At 40.8% G+C, this 6,063-nt stretch overlaps 1 non-coding gene across 1 annotated transcript; it reads left to right on the top strand.

Annotated features, from left to right (window-relative positions):
* Positions 1–557: 557 nt before the first annotated feature.
* LOC103748573 lies at positions 558–659 on the top strand. Its single transcript, XR_003846910.1, has one exon. It is a non-coding gene; the product is annotated as a U6 spliceosomal RNA (small nuclear RNA).
* Positions 660–6,063: the final 5,404 nt, after the last annotated feature.

The following is a 6,063-nucleotide window of genomic DNA, read 5'->3' on the forward strand; positions in this document are numbered from 1 at the left end:
GGATTCGATGCCCTCTTCTGGCCTCTGTGGCACCAGGCATGCCTGTGGTACACTTACTTACATGCAGATAAAACATTCACACACATAAAATAATAAAATAAAAACAAATAAAATCATTTAAAAATACTTCAAATAGTACTTGGCTCAGAAAAAAGCACTTAGTTCAATACTTGGCTACATAAATATCTTCGCTATATTTAGCTTTTTAGGAAACTTACTCCATCTCTCTGAAACTAAGTTGTTACCTTTGTTTCTTATGTGGATGGTGTCTGAGTCCTAGTGTACCTGTTTCAGGTCTGCCAGAAAACCCAAGTGTGAGATGAGTAGCAAGGGTTCAGTAGTGAGAAGACTTGGAAGGCTTTGTTTGGGAATAAATATTCCACTCCCTGCAAAGCACTCAGGATTGAACCCAGGGCCTCCTGTACACAGGGCAGGAGTATTCTACCATCGAGCTCCATCCCCAGTCCTGATGCAGAATTTTAAAATCCTAAAAATTCTAAAAATTTTATATGATCTCAATGTCAAATTTTTTAAATCATGAGAGTTTAAATGTCTATGCTTGCTTTACAGCGCACACTAAGATTGGAATGATACAGAAAAGATCAGCATGGCCCCTGCACAGAGATGACACAAAAATGTATGAAGACGTCTCTATTTTTGAGGTTGGGAAGGGGGTAGGGAGGTGGGTAGTGGATTTTGGAAGAGTAGGGGTGAATATAGTCATATATTGCATGAGATTCTCAAAGAATTACTAAAAATGTGTTTAAATACATGTCTAGGATAGAAAAAAGAGCAGGGTGACCAAAAGAAATCTTAAATATTTTGAAGTATTACTTTATGCCTATAGCTTTCTAATTTTGATCTCAAAGAAAGTGTGAGGGTTTGTTGAATTGATTCTATTGCATACTAAAGTTGATACTTTGGTTTGACTGCTAAATCTTCTGACTCCTTAAGAGTAGGAAGAAATGCCATTTCCCAGATGCTACGATGATCCTGGAACCTCTTAGTTATTACTGTTTGTTCTATGCCAGTGTTGCAAAGGAAGCATTGCTATTCTCTCTGTAAAGGACAGGAAACCAAGGCTTGGGAAGATTAACTGAGTAGTTGAAGGTCACACAGCTATAACTCGAACCCGGCCGTACCTGGCTGTGAAGTTTGACATTGATCGTTTGCAGGTGCACCTAATGAGGCTGTAATCACCGCTCAGTCATTATGGGATTCTGTTAGCTCATTAGTTTAGTTTAATCTGAATTCATACAGTTCTTCAGAGCTCTCTTCCCAAGCTGTTGTCAATGTGCAGCTTTGTTTGCATGAGTTTGAAAGTCCTGCGGCGAAGGCTAGAGAAGAAATGACTGAAATATAGCTGTCACTCTTATAGTTGACATTTGCTAGTAATTAAAACCAGCATCCAAGTATGTTACCTGGGGTATCACATTGAATCCTCATAACCCAATCCCATACAATGCCATTTTAAACACAAATTCAGGAGAAGTGGCTTGGGGCCCACAGAGAAGCAGTTTATCTCAGATTACCCAAATGCATCCAGGAATTGGACCCAAGCAGTACGATCCCAGCATCCTGGCTCTGAGTCCCTACACCAGGACACAGTTGGCTGGCAGAACTAGTATTTATTCACTGGGCATAAGAATTTCTCCAGAAGCTTAGCTGCCATAATCCGAGTTATCTCATTCTCTCCCCCACAGGTCTCTGGTTTCTATATGCCTCTTCCTCTCTGAGTGACGTTCTGATGATGTTTTTCTGCCATTCCTTTTTCCCTCTACTATTTTTATAATGACCAAAATAGAGAACATCTGAAGTACCCGGAGCAGGAAACCGTTACGTCAATTCTGTAGGTAAACAAACCCAAGTCTCAGCTGCCTCTCCATTTCACTCACCTGGCTCTGAAGCAGTAAAGACAAGAGCAGCTCTGCTGTGGTGTCCTTCCAATATTGTGTCTTCTGTTAAAAGAATGTGGTTCCCAAAGAAAACCTATGTAAGTTACTGCTTCTGGAAAAATGATAGTTCTGAGAATTACAGTACTTGAAGACATTAATGAAAAATAGCCAAAGGAAACGCTAATCACTTGTGGGGGAAATACAGATATTCTAATGCTGTAAGTGAGTCAAATTATGGGAATTATTCACAGACTTTTCTTATAACACTTCTCAGTGCAGTTAGGATAATCTATGCTCCACTGCATCATGTGGTACATTCAAGATTTGGCACTTAAGTATGATATATGCTAAATTGAAAATGCCTCTTGTTAAGAAGAGAGAGTAAGAGAATATAATTGGTGATTGGTCAATTGTCAGGGCCTATCGGAAGTTGTAATTTGGGAAAGAATGATGGGAAAGGATTCAGTTTGCCAAGAGATGCATATTGTTCAGGAGACTTTCAACCTTCTTAGCACGGTTTGCATTTTACAAAAATGTGAAACACTTTGCCAATGACGACTATTGGGATCCATGGGAAAGCTATCCAAGTGGTCCTAGAATTTGTACAGGACACCAAAAGATGTCTCTGCTAAAAAAAAATCCTTCAGCTAACATTGATTATAATTTTTTTTATTCTTCAAACACTGCCAGCATAGAAATGACTGGACATGTAATGAGTTAGACTCTTGGATGCTCTAAGCTGGGTATGTTGTTTTTGTTTATACAGGAATTTACATTTATCTTAGACACATGCTTTGAGCCTCTATGGTTCTCTAAGCTTTAACTGGGGAAGAAAATCATATATAATAGCCAGTATGAATCATTTTTATCTGAAATCAACATGAAAAGAAATGGGTGGATTTAATGTGAATATGAAACTGTCAGTATCTGTTTTCAATCTAAAAAATGTTGATTTTTACATGGCTCAGCCTAATATTATAAGATGTGAATAAACCAGAGCAAGCAGTATTGTGCTTGGACACTGAAAAGTGGGTGGGATTGTTTTCAAGTTTGCAGAAGCTGTGATGGTTGAAGTATTTTTACTCCCTCATTGTATTTTGAACTGAGAAATACACGGAATGTGAAGTGTGCTCTGACATTTGGAAGTGTTAAATCAGATTTTGTCAGCAAAAGAGACACTTTCAGAATTATAAATCCAAAAAAACACGTCATCAAGTGGTAATGTGAGGTGTCTCATATTGTTTGAGTGTTTTCTGTATCTGAATAATAATGGAATAGGAAGGACATACCCGGACAACTCTCCTCTTTGGGTATGCTGCAGTCATTGAGAGCATCTGCCGTCTATTTTAAAATAGGCAAATTAAAACAAGAATTAACAAGGCCACAATTCATCACAAAATACTTAAAAGCTTGGTCCATTGATTTGACACATGGAGCCCACTTTATCACTGAACCTACAGAAAGGCCTTTCCACGAGTGAAAATAAAGTGAGTCTTTAAAATGATCACTACAGAAAAACAAAGGTCACCTCATTCCCAGAAAGAACAGCAATCAAACTAGGAAATTATTTCCTCTCATTTTTTATTTTGAAATATTTCAAAACCACACAAAAGCTATAAAAGCTACAACACAGTGGTCATCAATATGCCCCTCATCTTGATGTACCAATTGTGCAATTGCTTGCAGTTTGTTCTCTTACCATCCTTCTCCTCTCTTCCTTTCCTCCTCTCTGCACCCTCCTCTTTCTTTTCTATCTTTTCTGGTAGTCATCAATAAGGAAAGACACACTTCAAGATCTTTTCAAGGATTGTGAATACTCTTTCTGTGAACCGTGACTCTTTCCTGTCCCCCAGGTTAACCACTGTGACAGAGATTCATGGAAAGATTCAGGAACTCACTCTGATTCTAGCCCACCCCATACTTCAGGATTTTAAATTTTCTTCTTTCAAGAAAGAGAAGCAAGATAGTTATTTTATCGTTTGCCCATGGGGCATATGTGAGACAGTGGACTAGTGGTCTAGTCCCTGGGTACCCTTGGTAACAAAACAAAACTCCAACAAATCCACTTCAAGAAGGGCTGCATCGTTTTCCTCTATTAAAGCAAGGCCTAACTTCTACACACAACCCTTTGGAGGAATTAATGTGCTTCCCCAGCATATCTTGGGCCTGCTCTGGAATAACTTGCTGATAGGTGCCCTTTCCTCTGCTCTGTCCCTCCTCCTCTCTCATCCTGAGCAGAGCTGCCAGTCAATCCTCAGGAGACCCTATAGGGATCATGTCGTTCTCTTGACCAGAAATTTTCATCCTATTCAAGCAGAGAAGATTTCTTATTTCTCAATCTAGGACTAATATTCAGCTGGTGTGCTCTTCTATGGCCACATTGGTTGTTAACACTGACAACCACCTGACAATGAGAAATGCTTTTGATTCTTATTGAAGTCAGCATCACATGAAATGTGTGGATTTAATGTGAGTCCTATGACGCTGTCAATGTGTGACTATTTTTAATCTACAAAGTGACTTAAGGGCCCTGCACAGCAGCAACTATGATCAGGGGTGATAAGGATGCAGGATGGTGCTGGCATGAAGTGGGTGGAGAGTGGCCATTGTTGAGAAGTGGAGGTAATGGCAGTAGTGCTGATGACGGTGGCCTGTGCAGCGTTTTTCAGCTGTAAAGAGATGATAGCCTTGTTTTAGGCCTTGTGTTCTGATTAGACACCTAGTCCATTAAAAGTAGTTCAGCCAGGCTTAGTTAGGGGCTCATGGCTGTCATTAAAGTGCTTGGGAGATGGAGGTAGGAGGATCCGGTTATGTACTTTTATCTTTGCAAAGGTGGTCTTCTTTGGCTACATAATGAATTCAAGGCCAACCTGGGTGACAAGAGACTCTGAAAAATCAAAACAAGACAGACAAAACAAAAAACCAATGCAATACAAATCTTCCCATTCTTCACTAATGGCATGACTAACTCTAGCTGGTCCATCATCAGTTCAGCATTTTCATCAGTACCAACTCCTCTGCCACTGACAGCTGAGACAATCTTAAGGCTTTGAGCAGAATGTATTAGGGCATTACAGAAAACAGTGGCTCCTTACACAAAGTAGATGAGTGCTCAAATTTCTCACCATGATCTCCCATGCCATCTAGGTCCAGCTTGCTCTCCTAGTTCACCTCTCTCTGCTATTTTTAAATCTTTCTCGCTCCCGCTCTCACTCTCTGAGAGAGAGAGAGAGAGAGAGAGAGAGAGAGAGAGAGAGAGAGAGAGAGAACATGGGCATGCATATGCCACAGCAGAGTGTGGAAATCAGAGGACAACCTTGGTTGTTCATTCTTGTTTTCTGCCTTGTTTTGAGACAGAATGTCTGTTGTTTGCCTGCTGTGTACAACAGGTTAGCTGGTCCATGAGTTTCTGGATTCTCCTGTCTCTTCCTCTCATCTCCCTGTAGGAACACTAGCATTACAGACATGTGCTACTGGTGCTACCTTTTACACTGGGTTCTGGGATTTGAAGTCAGGTCCTCATGCTTGCATGGCAAACCCTTTACCCACTGAGCCATCTTCCTAGCCCCATCTCTGTTTATTCTTCCAGCTTGAGCCACATTGGCCTGTGTGGCAGGTGCATGTTGTGTGTACATGCTTGTGGAGGTCAGAGTTCAACCTGAGGTATCATTCTTCAGTGCTCTTCACCTTAATGTTTTGAGATAGAGTGTCTCTCACTTGGCCTGGAACTGGTAGATTATGCTTGACTGGCTGGTGAGTCCCAAGAACACCCCCCTCCCATAGCATTGGGATTATAAACATCACCACACATGAATTTTTCACATAGGTTCAGGGTATTAAACTCAGATCCTCAAATTTGTGGATGAGCACTTTACTGAGATAAAAGTAAATATCCTTAACCTCACCTCAGCCCAACATTCTTCTTTTTTAAAAGAATTGTTTTAAATTATGTGTATGTATGTATGTATGTCTATGTGCAGGTATGTGCACATGAGTACAGGTAACTGAGGAAACCAGAAGAGGGCATTGGACCCCCGGAGCTCAGTTACAGGTGCTTGTGAGCTGCCTGGCATGAGTGCTGGGAACAGAACATGTGTCTTTTGTACGAACAGTACTCCCTCTTAGCTGCTGAGTCTTTCTCACACACCCCGCCCCCCCCCCCCCCCCC

This window comes from Nannospalax galili, unplaced genomic scaffold (genome assembly GCF_000622305.1).
Source record: "Nannospalax galili isolate Female #2095 unplaced genomic scaffold, S.galili_v1.0 scaffold11, whole genome shotgun sequence".
NCBI lineage: Eukaryota > Metazoa > Chordata > Mammalia > Rodentia > Spalacidae > Nannospalax > Nannospalax galili.